Raw genomic sequence first — 17247 nt, 5'->3', positions numbered from 1 at the left:
CTCACCCTTTAGTGTGTGGGCAGATGTTCCTGCCATTTTGGTTCAAAATGGAAAGCATGAATTGTTGAATCACCTTCACACTGATAGACAGATGCCCTTCCGCAGATTTGGCATTCATGTCATAACTCATGATGGCAACAGTGCTGAGGGTCACAAGGATAAGAAATGTGGAAAGAGAAATAAACAATTCTTTCCCTGAGTTCCTTCCATAAACCTCCTACTAACACCTGCTCTCCAGGCTGGGGCCAAATGAGGGTTGTACATACAACTGGCTGCTGACAAGCAAGGTCACAGGTCAGAGAGGAACTCAGCGTATCTTGAGGTGAGACACTGTTCCCATTCTACTTCTTAGTAAAAATGGTAATATTAGCATAGCGACAACATCATGCAGTATGTGTAAATACAAAACAGTTATAGCTGACAGTAACATGTGCAGCTACATTATAAAATTTTATTCTTGGTAAATAATTGCTAAACACAGGAATAAATCTGAAAATGCATTACGGAGTGATTTTTCACGTACTTTTCTTTTGTAATCTCCTCAACAAATATTAAGGGCTCGTTTTACAGATGAGACAAGTGATAGCCAGATCATTTATATCATTGACTTAATTCTACCCAGTTTAGAAAATGATAGAGGTGGGACTCCAATCAGTTCTGTTTTCTTATTCTCTGCTGATTTGTTTGGCCTGTGCTGTGTGGAAAATTAATTTTCAGTCACCAATTATTCCAGTTGAGTCTGCCCCCTGTATAGCAAAGGCCATAACCCCTATTTAGGCTGAGCATGTTACATGATTTTCCTATGCCCTTTATTTGGTTGTCCTTCCTTCCCATATAAGCTAACCCTAAGTTCTCCAGAATCTCCAGCTTTGTCAGCAAAGATTACTGTGGGCCGGAAGACAAGTCCACAATTACCCAGGTGAAAGTATGAGGTGATAGGCACATTCAACTTTATTTGCCCATATTTTAAAAAAGAGACTTCTAGGGAAAAGGAGGGACACAGCTTCATATTCTAAAGACACTGAGATTAATTTCCACTTTTATGTCAGAGACAGTGTAATGATCTCCTTGGGAAAAAAAAGAGGGGGGCAAATCTCCCATCTCTTGTGTAAGAAATTTATTTATCTACCCATCCAAGTTGATTGAGCATCTTGTATGTGATAAAGACTATTTGACATTCAAATGAGTGTAAGGATGAGCAGGCCATCACATGGGTATGTGTATGTGGGGAGTAGGTGGGGAGAACTCTGTACCCTTGAAGTGGTGGTTGCTCTATGTGTTAGTCATGCGTTGTAGTATCTGCCTTACAGAGCTACCAAGATCACAGTGTTTCAGGCTTGATTTCTGCTAGCAGGCATCTTCTTAGATGGACTAGATTACATTCTCCTATGGGAACATAGAAGGGAAAATATCCGTGCTTAGAGTCCTTGGGAAAAGGGAGATGTGGCAAGAGCAAGATCCAACTTCTGTGCTACTGTGGAGCTGGATAAATTCCCCAATAGTACCTAAGGCCCCTGCTCAAGTCAGATCTCCAGCCATTTGCTCTGATAGGCTGGGTCACCATTATAGCTATGGTAAAGTCTAGTTTAGAGACCATGTGCTAGACTCCAGCTTTTTTAGTTACACATATAGGAAATTAGGAACTAATATTTGAAGATTTTAGCAGCCCCAATAGTAAGTAGGATTCATGAGGATCTGGTTTGGGAGGAAAAAAAAGAAACGCTGAGGATGTCAAGCCTACTGGCCTTGATTCTTTATATGCTCAAGGCATACTGGGATGGAAGTCTCCCCTGAAACTTAAAACTCTCTTCTCCAAAAAGAAGTGGGAAATATCAGAAAGGGAGACAGAACATGAAAGACTCCTAACTCTGGGAAACGAACTAGGGGTGGTGGAAGGGGAGGTGGGTGGGGGGTGGGGGTGACTGGGTGACGGGCACTGAGGTGGGCACTTGATGGGATGAGCACTGGGTGTTATTCTATATGTTGACAAATTGAACACCAATAAAAAAGTATATTTATTAAAAAAAAAAAACACAAAATCTCTTCTCCTGTAGAGGTGGGGAATTTGAACTCTTCCTATAAATGTTAGGCATCATGACAGTCCCCTAACACCTCAACTGCCATCACATACCAATACTTTTTGAAGAAAGAAAAATTTCTAACTAGTGAACCAAAGCTCAGATTATTAAAATGCCAAAGAGGGTGTCGATTCTGGGAGATTAGCAGACTACTGCTTTGAGCTTCAAGATTTGATGACTAAAGTTATATGTCTCTGACCTTGTGTGTCTTGCTCTGTTTGCATATTTCATGTCAGCAGGGGATCACAAAGTACCGATGGCAGTCCGGGAGGATTAATATGAAAGTAGAAATTTAGTCACCCTCCTCCTGTACCTTATCAGTACAAGAAGGTGTAGGTATTTTTAAAAAATTAGTCCTGGGCATCCTGAACTTTAGAATGCTAACAGGTCAGATTTTAGGATATATCCCCTCTAGACATGTCTTCAACAAGCAGAAGTCCTTTTGTCTACATCATTAGAGAAAGAGTGAGTTTGGCCACACACTAGTCAATGCAAAATCATGTAAAGATAGTCATAGAAATAATACTATATTTGGTGATGGATTGATGAACTGTGTCTGGGAGGACAAGGCCCTTTTATGTCACATTTGCCAGTGTTTGTGGGATAAATGCTTTTACCATGTTAGTTTAACAAGCGGCTCTCAAAATTCCTGAATATTTAACAATTGGCTTTTGCAAGCCATTATAAGCTGGCTTCAGCAGAGGCTTTATAACTGCTTATTTCCCACACAGAAAACAAATATACTTTGATGGGTCCTAGTTTACGTTTTGAATCAATTAAATGAATTACAAAGAGATCAATTCTTCCTCAACATTTGGGTCGAGATTGTATAAGAACTGGACCATTCTGTCTAGGTTGCCAGGCCACTAAGGCACATCCCAAGGATTCCATTCCATTACAGCTCCCTTTTCCCGAGTGTTGGGATGTTGAAGTCAGATGCACAGAGAGCAAGTCTAAACCAGATTGTCAAGAAAGGAACCTGAAGAACTGACAATGACTTAGAAATCAAAGCAGTAAAAGAAGTAACAATAAGGAATTGTAAAGAACTAGAATGAGAGAGAATTCTTCTCTTCATGCATTCCTTTAATACTAACCAAGTTTTGCCCTTATGGACCCTACACTCATAAGGAGATAGAGAAGTCAATATATAAGTAATTAAAAAATACATAAGGCAATTCAATTACAGATAGCATATATGCAAAAATTAATTAGAGAAAATTAAAAGAGCTAATGAAACAGAAATGGGCAGAGTTGGGATTTACATAAGGAATTCATTGACGATCATCCTGAATAAGTAACATTTGAACAAAGACTTAAGTGGTTAAGAGGGAACCAGCAAAGCAAACATCCAGACTCACCCAGATAGAAGCAATTAAAAATGCAGGGTACCCTAAGCCAGGAAAATGCTCAGTAAGTTCAAGAGACAGCTTTTGTGGTGGAGCGTGCTGAATGATCTTAGGAGATCAGTAGAAGATGAGGAGGTGCAGATGGCATGGGGTCTTAACATGCCATAAAAAGACTTAGTATTTCTTTCTAATTATAATGAGAAGCCTTTGGAGGGTTTAAAATAATGAGTGATACCTAACTTGTCTTTCTTACAAGATCGCTCCATTTTCTTGCAGGGCATTTGAGTGGCAAAGGAATCACAGAATAGAGTACTGTGGGCTGGTCAGGGAAAACCCAGAGATAGACAGCTATAGTTGCTTATCATGCAATCCTAGATTTGCAGATGGACAGAGCTCAAAGGGGGCAAAATACAAACTTGGTTTTAAAAGGAACTGACCGCTTCTGTATCGAAGGAACATAGAATCACACGCTTTTGTTACCTTAACTAAGAGCAATAACACCCCCTAGTCTAATGTTTCTTGCACAGCGTAGTCCAGAGCAACCTTTGAAATTAAATGCTTGAATGAAATGCAGCCTACCTCAACTTTTATATTGATGGTCGCTCCTGAAAATGATTGGTTTAGTCAGCAAAATGCTAGCAGAAAAATGAAACTCGAAAAACTCTGACAAATAATGCCTCGTGGTACAAAGAATACAATTTAATGAATATCTTTTCCCTGAAGAAATAAATTAAGGAGAAACAATTCATTTTCCATCTAATTGGATAAAAAGCCCTTCATGTGATGATTTTAATTGTGTATCCCATGGGCAGACAGACATTTCATGAATTCACCATGGATTTAGAAGGTCATAGACAACAAAAGCATTTCTTCCATTATGTCTATTTATGGCTTCTAAGTTTCAGTAATTAACTCAGAAATGGAATAAACCATTTTAATTAACCTGAAGATACAACCTTTAAGAGATTCATTTTTTCTATAAAATTTTGAAATGATTCCTTATGAATTAGTTCATTTCAATTACACAGAAATAAAATTCTAGATTGAGGTTTAAGTCACATATTAAGGTACCTCAAAATTAATTAGGGTTATTTGCCATTAAGAGATACACTTGAAAGATATATTTCCAAGTCTTGTTTGTGGTGAATTTTCAATCTGGTAATTATAATGATCATATAATAGCAATAAAATACAGTGGCTGTCATATGCCTTTGAAGTATTTCTCTTTTAGAAGTAATTTCTTATACATGTCTAGAAGTCAAATACATGATGATTTTGTTTCCAAGTTTATTGCTTTAAGCTTTCAGAGACTATCAAAGACCAAAGATACACTTGTAAAAAAGAAATGGTTTTGAATTAATTTTACTACCTTTATAACAAACATCCAGTAATTAGTTATTGACAATAAGTACAATATATAAAGCATGTATCATCATATTGGCAACATTACAGTATTAGCTGAAACACTTCCATACACATTATATGTGGCCAATATTCTGAGTATGATATGTCCTACAACAAATTTTGCACATAGCTAATGTTGATCGCATTTTCTAGATTCAAAATATGTACAAATAGTAGCCTCTGATTTATAATGCTTTAACACTGACAGTGGTCACTAATACTGTTGACTGGGAAAATAGTAACAATACTCTAATAAGGTAGAGCCAGAAAGAGAGCTAGAGAGAGAGAAGAAGAGAGAAAAAAGGAGGAGGAGATGAAGATCATTAACAAGTAGCAGAAGAACAAGAAGAGAGAGAGGAGGGAAAGGAAGGCAAGAAGGCAGAAGATGAGATAGAGGGAAGGGGGAACTTGCTGTCCTGTCCTTGGTCCATTGGCTGAATCTGGGAAGTGACAATCACTGTCCCCTTCCCCAGCATAAAATCCAGATTAGGTGTTACCCAATCCTGACAAAATCAAAACTTTGCTGAAAATGTTGTGATTTCACATATTATCTCCGAGGTCATTTTTTAGAGGCAAGCCAAGGATTTTTTAAGTCAAATATAATTTAAGTCAAATCAAATTTTTTTTTTAGGGAGAATTTTCTCTTCCTTGGAATTAGACAGTATTCTACTTATGGAGAACAGACTCATTCAGGTTATTTCCCCATTGGAAAGATTTTTTAAATTTTTTTAAATTTTTATTTATTTATGATAGTCACAGAGAGAGAGAGAGAGAGAGAGAGAGAGAGAGAGAGGCAGAGACACAGGCAGAGGGAGAAGCAGGCTCCAAGCACCGGGAGCCCGACGTGGGATTCGATCCTGGGTCTCCAGGATCGCGCCCTGGGCCAAAGGCAGGCGCCAAACCGCGCGCCACCTAGGGTTCCCCTGGAAAGATTTTTATAAGGACTCATCAGGACAGCATCAATCAGGCCTCTGAGAAACCTAGTGGAATATGGAATGGCCTGTGAAAAACAGGAGCTAGAGGATAACTGTGCCTAATGTAAGTTCCCAGGATCCTTGGAAGTTCAACTGAAGGGATTATTTGGTCAGCCTCTAGCAGCAGTGTTTCATTGTTCTTCACCTGCTCCTGTCAGTGTCATTTAACTTGTTTATTCTCCTATATGAACCAAGTCATCCATTTCCCTCAGAGCTTCCATGTAATTACCATCCTTCTTATGGGAGGAATTTTGGCATGATACCATAATGAAGACCCCGGGAAAACCTTTACATGAATTCCTTTTTGAGCTTCATGTCACTCTTGTCCAGTCAGCTGAGGTCAGGAGGTTGGGTTGACCATTGCCGCCAATTTCCTTCCAAGAAGGCCTTGGGAATGGATGCCATTTTGATGCTTGGCTCCTGCAGTCACCAAATCTTTAAGATATGACTCTAGTTACAGCTCTGAAAGCCCTACCTTCCAGAATCTTAATATCTCAGTAATCCATTTATTAGAAATGAAAGAAGAAGGATAGCATCAAAGGGGGAAAATTTCATATAATGTTCTCATGGCAATCCCTTCATATTAGAAAATGAAATGTCTCTTCCAGCAAACAAACTCCTGAATTTCTGAAAGCACATTCTCTACATATTGCCTTTCTACTATATTTCATGACTTAAACAAATAAGGTACCAGCCGCTCCTTCCCACCCCCAGCTTTCATAGGTCTTAAGATTTTAAGAAATTATATACAATTAAACTAAATAAATGCCAGTGGGACTATGAAGAATTTTACATTTGAAATTAAATGTTGATGTCTATTTTCTGAGACTGTTTGCTCTGACAGGATGCTACTAGAGTTGAGAACTGATTAATGAGAAGGAGCCAGCCAATAGTCATGATATTCAGCTTTAGGGTCCAACTTTGCATTGCCTTACAGTGATGTGAATCAATGGCATAAAACAGGTTTTTTAACATCAACTTTTGACCTAGCTCAATTACTTCCTAAGGCAAAAATGGATCCATTGGCCAAGGTATCTGGGACATTTTCTTCTCTTTTTAGCACAATGGTGCTCTTAGAATAAACCATTGGCTTGCTTGAAATGTTACTGTAATTTGGGAATGAGAAAGTGCCAACTGGAAGAGAATATTTCTCAAGAATGATAGGACAGCACATACCATGAAATTATAGTAACAGCAGCTGAACACTGATCCATCTGGAAACTTTAAACAATGCATCTGGCAATTTACAGGTAATAACTTGCCACTTTTGACAGAAAAGGTCATAAATATTTCTTATTATTACCAAACAAGACACCTGTGAGCTCAGAGCGAACCCATATAAATCTATGGGCCATATTGGCTGGCTGTCCTGAAGTAAACATAAAGTCAGTTCATCTTTCAAATTGGAAAATACCATAACCATGCAAAGAAGACATAAGATTTGTGAATAAAAGTTAACTATGTGACAGTAGAATGCAGTTGGATTTTAAATATAAGTAGATGTTGGACACAATAATCATGAGTCCTTGTTTTCATGTGACACTCCTGGTGAATGCCTGTTGCCCTGTTGAATTGTTAAAGTTGTCTCCTTTCACTCTCAAATGTGTTCTTGCCCCATTTTGAGGAATAAATAAATTATATCCTGCCCTTAGTCTTAACACATCTATGCTTCAGAGGGAAAAAATGAAGTGAGAAAGAACTGAGCAAGAATTTAGGCCTCCAGCTGTTAGGAAGACAGGTAATGAAAAACTTGCTTAGTTTTGCTGGGGATATTGCTGCTCTAGTGTCACCTGCCATGTTATGCTCTACCCTAAAGATATAAGGAAGGCTTTCAGGAAAAGCAGGTTGGACTGAGACAGAGAGATATATAGATAGGTAGATAGGTGGACACATGATTGAATAAGTAGACAGACTGATGGTAGACAGATGACAGATGGTAGATAAAAATAGATGTTAGATGATAGATGATAAAAAGATGGTAGATAAAGATCAATAAAAATATGATAGGTGATAGATACATAGATGATAGGCAGATGATATAAAGATAGGTAAAAATATGATAGATGATAGAGATGATAAAGACATAGATGGTAGATTGATATAGGAGAGAGCAAGAGAGATAAATACACACTATATGTCTAATGAGCACAGCTCTGCTCAGCTAATTGCAATTCCTCTAGTGTTCTTTCTGAGAAGCAATGATGAGCGACTTGGATTTTCTAACTCCCTAGTGATGCAACTCTCTTGAAAATCACTAGATAGGTTTTATTTATCCTCTAGAAACTCAAGCAAAGGAAGAAATCATTTAGAAAAAAATGACTCAAGCTTGATTTTATAAAGATCAGGAGTAACTATATTAGAATGGAAATTCAAACTTCTAACTCAATGAATTAATGTAGTATGATGAATTCTAAAAGATATCCTTATCATATCATCAATAATTGAAAGATATAACATTTTCAAAAGAATGGACTTCAGAACTAATTCAACCTTATTTATACCTCTTTTGAGCAAATGATAAAATGGTATTGCAATGAGCAATAGTTTCTTCCCATTACAAACCAGCTCCTCCTTTCCTCTTTCATGAGCCATCTTTCCTAAGTTTTGAACTTCATTTTTGACCTAAAATATCTTACTCAACAGGAGGGGCTAGCATTTTCTACATAATGAAACTCTAGTAATTAAAAATTCGGTTTCATCGGTAGATAAAATTGAATTAAAGCAACAAAGAAAAACAAACTAAAAATATTCAAATCATGCTTTTCCTGAAGCAGCCAGTATACATGTCCATGGAATCAGATCAAGGGTGAGACTCTGAGGGATGTTGGTGAAATTTCAAAATAATCTTCTAGGAGGCTAAACTAGGATGCTTACGGTTACATGGTTGTTTTTATTTTTATTTTTTTAACAGTAACTCAAAGCCATATTATCTATAGGTGTATACATCTTGGCTAAAATCCATCTGTGTGGTAAAGGGAAGAGAGATGAATACTAATGCGCTAATTATCTTCTTGCCCCAGTTAACAGTGCATGTTAATTAAGATGGCTTATTTCATTATCACCCCCAGATACTCATGTAATATCTGAAATTCACAAGTTCTTTTAAAAGAAATATTGCCTTCATTGATAGGAAATTAAGCAACATCTTAGTATATTCATAATTAAAATTAAGGTATAGAGATTCTCAATTGTAAATGGCTGCTCTCCAAAAGAGAAACCTAAATAAGAATTTGTGTAGCTGAATTGAAAGCTTAATTTGACTTTTAACCACTAATTACATCTACAGTTATATCTTTCTAAGACCATCCTTATCTCTCCATATATACTTATATCACTATGGTGCTTATAATTAGATAAGTTTTCATCCATCCATCCATCCATCCATCCATCCATCCATCCTTACTCCATTGTGCTGCTTCAAGGGCGCCTTGCAGAAAGGGTAATAGCTTTGGGAAGCAGGGAGATGAGAAAACACTCATAAACCTCTTGAGTTCATAGGTGTCTAAAAGTCTTGTCTTGGCTGGTTGCAAGATCAAAGCGGTGCCTCTTTAGCACAGCTTAAGATATCCATCCCTGGGTACCAGAATTCATACACTCCCATTATCTCCAGAAAATGCCAGGTCTGGTGATCATACTAGCTTAGACGACAGTTGTCTCAGACATGGCTATGACAGGCAGTTGACCCACGGATGGTCTAACTTGAGTATGTGTCTCATCATGTTAAGTACTTACCCTTTTTCACCAAGGAACATTTTGGCCTACATTGAAACTGTCAGTGTTGCTACACTTTACATTTCTTTCCCTTTTCCTCCTTTTATTCTTCTTATATTCCAGGAAAGTGAATGTTCTCATTTCCAGGAAGATCAGGAAAAGGAATCAAGGGAAGTAAGCTGTCTAAGATTTTTTTGTTAGTACAAGGAGAGAAATCTTTAATGGCTTCCTTCTAACTCTCTGGAGAATATTTTATAATAAACTGAATTATATGGAGTTCTAAATATCCGCAAATGCTTGCTTTTAGACACTATATCTCTGCCTTGTACAATTCGTTTTTGTGCCTTTTTTGATTTCCTACTCTCTTTAGTTGCCAAGTAATCAGTCCTTAAAGACAGCAGCCCTTCCTCATAGATACTAGATCAAGACTATCCCTCTTGAGACCCCAGCTAGCATAATTAATCTGAACTACTTGTGACTTAAAATGCCTACTTTGCCTTTGTATAATATGGACATTTCATCTCAGAATGTCAACAGTTAAACATTTTTGAAATCATAGTAACACATATAATTCTGAGTTGGTAAAAATGGAACATTTTTAGGGGTGGCATCACCTCTTTTCCCTGTCACTTCTCCCTCCAAGATCAGGCAGTGCTGTGTCTCCTCTTTCCCCAAGACACGATCATCTGCCCAGAATCTCCCGGTGAACTCCAGCTCAAATTATCTTCCTAGGCACCCACACACCTAGATGTAGACAACATGAATGGTGCAGAAAGCACATACGTCAGACAGACTTCCGCCAGTTCTGGAACATTCAACAAATCATGTTAGCTCTTGAAGCATTGACTTCCAAATTTTTAAATAAGAAGACTAGCAATTATTTGTTAAGTTTGTTGTGGCAGTTAAATGACATAAAAATTTAAGGCACTTTTCTGTCAGCACATAGTAGGTACTCAATATATAATTAACTTTTTAATTTTTTCTATTCTGCCAACCAAACACATTTGTCTTGAATAATACGAATGCATTTATCTCTGTGTACTAATGGATTAAGTGGGTCCTTTAATGCCTTAACTTTCTTTTTCTTTACTTTCTTTACTATGGAACACCAGAATGAAAACACTAAAACATCACAGAAGCTAAATTTCACCCATGATTTTACACACTTCTAAGCAGAATCTAGTACCTTGTCCTTTTCACTATATTCAAATGTATGTAGAGATTTGTAAAGTATTGTATATATTTGTATATTATTGTTTTCAAGTTACTATTTTCAAGAGTTCTTTATAATCTCATAATTGTTGCTTTATGGTTGCCTAATATCCTAAATAACTGCTATAAAAAACTTAAGAATACTTCCAGAATTTATCATGATAAATAATGTGGCTAATAAACAGCTTGTTTCAAGTACTTTTTTCTTCAATATGTAAAAGAACACAGTGGACTTTGGGGGTGTAAGGAAAAATAATTTTTTCCTCTACCCTTTGAGTTCTAGCTGGGCTAAGAATTAAATTGACATGAGACAGGGCAGCCTGGATGGCTCAGCGGTTTAGCACCACCTTCAGCCCAGGGAGTGATCCTGGAGACCCTAGATCGAGTCCCACATCAGGCTCCCTGCAGGGAGACTGCTTCTCCCTCTGCCTGTGTCTCTGCCTCTCTCTCTTCTCTGTGTTTCTCATGAATAAATAAATAAAATCTTTAAAAAATTGACATGAGACAAATTAACGGGAGAAAAAAATACAAGATTTTATTATATGTGTGTGGAGGTCCAATCACAAAATTGAGACCCAAACATATGACCAAAGCACACAGTGTTTATACAGTTGAGATAAAGGGACAATTAATTTGTGAGAAATAGACAGGATAAAGAAAACAGATGTTTGGGGGCTTTCATTTGTAAGGACTTCTAGATGGAATATGGGTTAAGGTAGGATTTTAGTAAAAAAGTAACAAGGCTTGTTGCTATAGCTTTCTCCATTTCGAAATTCCTATTTCCAGTAGTAAGGATGTCTTCTGTACTTCTTAGGACAGTGAGGGTACCTTTCATGTGGAAGATTTATATGCTGCTTTTGGGGAGACAAAGGAGGGTCTGAGAATCCTTGCACAAACTCATTCTCTAGCAGCTTCAACGGAAAATAATCAATAGCCATTGTGGTATATTTTGGGCAGCCTGCCTTTGGCCCCTCAAGTTGTAACACCTCTGTCTTTAATCAAAGGAACTGTGTTGAAATTGGAGTTTAATTAAAAATGTCTTCCTAATGGCAAACCTCAGGGAAATACCTTTGAGCAGCCAATGCCTTTAACTTCTTGAATCCTTCCCTTAAGCATAGGACTGATTGCCTCACTCATGAACTGCCCTTCCCTTAAGCATAGGACTGATTGCCTTACTCATGAACAAACTCAATAGAAATCTGAGTTCACTCTACAAATAAAGATCTCTGTTCCCAATTGGATGTATATATCAAAACTGTGCTTTTCATATAATTAATGTTTCTTTACACATACAATCAACAGTACTTACCTAGGAAACACAAATTCTAAAGCATTTCACAAATAATTCATCCACAGTAGGAAGTTCATCTTCACATGTAAAATTCACCCTACAAATAAAGATCTCTGTTCCCAATAGGACATATTTGTCAAAAATATGCCTTTAGTATAATTAATGTTTTTTTTTACACATACAATCAACAGCACTTACCTAGGAAACACAAATTCTAAAGCATTTCAAAAATTATTTGTCCACAGTAGGAAGTTTATCTTCATAGGTAAATTTACCCATTTTTGTCATTTATCTATTCTGAAGCCCCATTTTGATTACTCTTAACATCTTCACTCTTATCTGAAAAGTATGGCATCTTCCTAATGCACGTTTTTTTTTTTCTTTTTAGAATCTCAACTCATTTAGAAGACAGAAGGTTCTTTGCAGAAAAAATAAATTGCCCATTTAGTGCATATTTCATTTCCTTGATATGAATTTCTGTGTTCAACCTGGTTAGGATGTGTTTGACTTCTCTCTCTTGATTTATGTCACTTTCTTTTTCCTTTTCTGCACAGGCCTCTTGCCTTCCAGCCTTTCCCATTCATTTGAGGATATGAAGGTTTGATGCAGGTGAATTGGTCTCCCTGAAGACAAAGAGTTTGACAAAGATTGCAGAAACTTTCCTATAAAGTTGTATATCTGATGAAGAGTTGTTAAAAGGAATAGCTGCCTAAAGCATCTCATTTCACATTACCCGGAAAGGGAGTTTTTGGCAGAAACCATCATTCTGAATAGGTGAAAATACATTGCCCAGCACAACTACCAATGACACATTATAGACATTACTCCCATGAATAATTGAAATTATTTCCCACAGAGTTCACTTTATTAGTATTCACTTGAGCAACACGATAATAAATTCGGAGAAAAAACTCACTCTGAATATTTAATAATATTTTGCATTTTCATGGTATGTTATATTTTGGAAGTGAGGCTTAATGAATTATAATGAATTAGTGAGTTCCACAGGATGTACCTTGGAGGCAAATCAAGCTCATTATGCCCATTTTGCAGTTTAAAAAACAGAGAACCTGAAAGATGAAGGGATTTTCTCAGTATATTTCTGTGAGCGTGATATTAGAAGGAAGTGACATAAAAAAGTTTAACTGAGATTTGCAGTCAGAAGACAATCATTCTAGGAAAGGGCAAATTAAGATAAAAATGTAATATATGGTGTTTCTTATCAACATTTAAATATCCAAATAGCACTGACAATTACTTCTCAATTAAGAGTGTAGGTGAATCACAGGAAAGTGGCTTTTTGGTTCTTCAAAATTCTACTGTAATAAAAATCATTGTAATCATTATAAGGTATTAGGCATACAAAAAAAACATTAGAGTTGTGATGATTTTTAGGTGATTTGTCCTTGAGATTCAGGTCATAAGTAGTCTTTTTACACAAGAAGAATTTCTACAAACCCATGTGTGGGCTTGCCTAAAATGCATGAAGTTCAGTGTCTGCCTTTTGTCTACAACCAAATTTCAAAGCACTTCTAAACTGCCTTTATAAATTCAAAGCCAAGTGGTCTAAGGGAGCCAGGCACTCAGGGCAATTAAAACCAACTCCTAATTGCTGAAAACTAACCAAGTGAGTAAGGCCCCTTCTCAAATACTTCCAGTTTGTCACTTCGAATTAAGAGAAAGGATTGTGATGTCAATAAACACAGTGTGTATATGTAAATGTAGACTAAATATAAAAACTACATACATAAAGTGTATATATATAAACTATAGATACTTAGTTTAGTTTTGTTTTTTGCCAAAAACTATAAAGTAGTTCATTGTAAAATTCTTATAAAACTGTAACAAAACTATATTTACACAAATAAAATTCTTATGATAGCATAACAAAATTATATTTACTTTTATACAGAAACTTAAAATGTATATATATACATATCTAGTTGTATATTTTATTATAGAAAATACATTTTTCACATAAGTTATCTCATTATTAAGCTGGTGGAGTGTGATAAAATTGTAACCTGCTCCATGCTAACCAAGAAATAAATGTATTGTCTAAAACTATCTGATTGTAAGTAGAGCTATAAGGTACATTATTATTATTATTTTTAAAGATTTATTTTTTATTAGTGCATGAGTTGGGGGAGGGACAGAGGAGGAGGGAGGGAGAAGCAGACTCCCTCTGAGCACTAAGACTGATGCAGGACTCAATTTCAAGACTCTGAAATCATGACCTGAGCCAAAATCTTAAGTCAGATGCTTAACTGACTGAGCCACCCAATACCCCAGTAAGGTACGTTATTTAAATCAAGGCTTCATCAATGCAATGTGATAGAATGAAAAAAATGAGGAGCCTGAAGTTCCCAGTTAACTTTGGCATATTTTATTTAGAATCCCAAAAGTTCTACTTTTGACAAATGTCAGAGTCGAAGCAAGAAGGTGTATTAAGAATAATACCAGGGGGAGGTGGTTGAGCAATAGTAGGGTGGCCCAGTGGTTGAGCATCTACCTTTGGCTCAGGGCATGATCCCAGAGTCCTGAGATCGAGTCCCACATTGGGCTCCCTGAATGGAGCCTGCTTTTCTTCTCCCTCTGCCTGTGTCTCTGTCTCTGTGTGTGTGTGTGTGTCTCTCATGAAAAAATAAATAAAATCTTTTAAAATAAAAGGATAACAGGATTTTGGAAACAATATATTAATATTCAAAGGACCTAGGAGATCATTTACCCAGCCCCTTCATTTACACGGCTTTATATTTGGAGTTCAGAATGATTTTATCCAATATTCCACTACTTAATAGTGGCAGATATTAAATTGGAGCCTTAATCATTTGACCTTTAGTTCATTTATTTTATACGTTCTTCTTTTTGTCTCTCAAATGGGAAATGGCAGCAAATTGAGCAAATTGACTTGCCATTTTATTTTTTAAGATTTTATTTATTTAATCATGAGAGACACACAGAGAGAGGCAGAGACACAGGCAGAGGGAGAAGTAGGTTCCCTGCAAAAAGCCTGATGTGGGACTCAATCCCAGGACCCTGGGATCACACCCGAGCTGAAGGCAGAAGCTCAACCACTGAGCCACCCAGGTATCCCTAGAGTTGCCATTTTTAAGTTAATTTTTATATTTCACAACCATATGTTACAATGTCAAAATGCTCTTTATTTCAAATATAAACTTGTTAGAGTGGAAACTTACTGTGTTAACTGTTCCTCATCTGTCCCCTACCCCCAGATTTAGTAGTTCTCTAATGATGACAAGAAAATTCCACCTCTTTGATTTGGTGTGTAAGACATAACCCTATTTCTCTGTGGATAAATATTTACTGTTATTTACCTTTGATTCTCATGGCCAACCTGTATTCTAACCAAACCAAATTATTTATTTGGAGGTTCCTTTCTATTCTTTCTGACATCCCTGGTTTTGTTCATGCTCTTCTCATTGTGTGAAATTCTATTTACGCTCTTTCCACACAGCCTGAATCTTCTCAGCAGCAAAGCTAATCTGAAATTCCATATGTTCCATGCAGTTTTCTCTGAACCTCCAAGCTGGAAAGTGAGCTTTCACGTATCTGAACTTTAAGGCTTCTCCTCATCTAGAGTGTATCATTTTTTATCACATACAACCTGCTAGACCTCATACTCTTTGAAGGTTTGATTTGGGGCTGATTGATATTTGAATCAATAGACTCCCACGGTATAATGCTTTTTCTTCACTCATTCATTTGGTCATTTATTCACCTATTCAACCAATTTTGCTTTAGGACCTTCTTTGTGCTAGGTTCAAGTACAAAATAAGTACTCAGTAAATACTCAAAAAGCTGCCTAAGTACTCAATAACTATTTTTTGAGTAAATAAGGGACTGCTAAAAAGAGCCAGTTTAAAAAGATCTAGGGGCTGAGAAAGAAGCCTACCTCTTAACACAGATAAAACAGACTCTCATTTATTAGAATTTCATGCAGGTGAACACTCCCTGTTGTTGGATAAATCCCATATACAGTGTTATAATGGCATCCTTCAGCAGATACTCCAGTTGTAGCTAGTTAGAGAGAGAATAATATATATTTACATATATATATATATATATATATATATATATATATATATATATAATAATGCAGATCTTTGCTTTGCTGTCTTTGATATACCATAACTGGCTGAATTAGCTTTTGTGGTTCAGAATTAACTTTGAAAGTTAACATCACTTCTGAGAGGCTAGTTTTCGCTCCCCACTATAGAGTTACTTATCTCTTCCATATGTAAAACAGCTTCCTTTGAAGTTAGTAAGAAGTCACATGTGGTGGAGATAAAAATATTAGCAATAGTTCCTTAAAACTCAAATCAGACACATACAAGAATACTTCGAGAAGGACTTAAGGAAATCTTTTTACAAGACCAGAACAAACAAAAAATAGCTTCTAAGACTATAAGTAAGAACCATATATCAAGATTTTTTTATGTATTAAGATTTTTAAGGCAGTAGGTAAATACACATATATATATATATATTTCAAACCCCAATAATTAATTACAAATACCTTGAAACACAACTCATGAGTGTATATGTACCAAGTTCCCATATTACATGCCAGTTTGGGCTTATTTAAAATATAAAAATGATATTTGTTGAGATTTTATGGGAAATGCAATTTCCAGCGTTCATTTTTGCTTTTGAAAGATGGAAGCATACCTAGAGTATAATGCTTGATACCTTCCAGAAGCCTCTTTAAAGGCTGATAAGATTTCTTCATGGTATATATCTTATTAGCAAACTGGAGACCAGAATATGCATTACTAGGAAATAAGATAATCTCTCACTAGCCAGTATTCTTTTCTGGAGGGGAGAAGAGCCTGGGGAATTGTACATCAGTGATGGAAATTAAAAAGGAATTTAAAAATATCATCATAGTTACACACTTGCTGTCAGCTTAAATCTAAACAGAACCTACACCATTAAATGAAATGTGCTTGTTCTTATATACTCCTTTCTGTGAACTGAATCACGTTAGTAGAAGTTACAATTTGGCAGGTAGGAGCTGGGCTATGGATTGTTCCTCCTGGGAGGGTTGTTTGCAAGCTTTGATGAATTGGCTCAAATTGTTCAGCCCATTGGAGAGTTGATACTCTTTTATAAAATTAAAAGTATGTACTTTTAATTTTATAAGTATATAAAATTATACATATATTATATGTTATAAATTATAGCTATATGTTATTTATATATAAAGT

This window comes from Vulpes lagopus, chromosome 7, assembly GCF_018345385.1.
Source record: "Vulpes lagopus strain Blue_001 chromosome 7, ASM1834538v1, whole genome shotgun sequence".
Classification (NCBI taxonomy): domain Eukaryota; kingdom Metazoa; phylum Chordata; class Mammalia; order Carnivora; family Canidae; genus Vulpes; species Vulpes lagopus.
The sequence above is the reverse complement of the archived record's forward strand: the minus strand, read 5'-3'. Positions refer to the sequence as shown.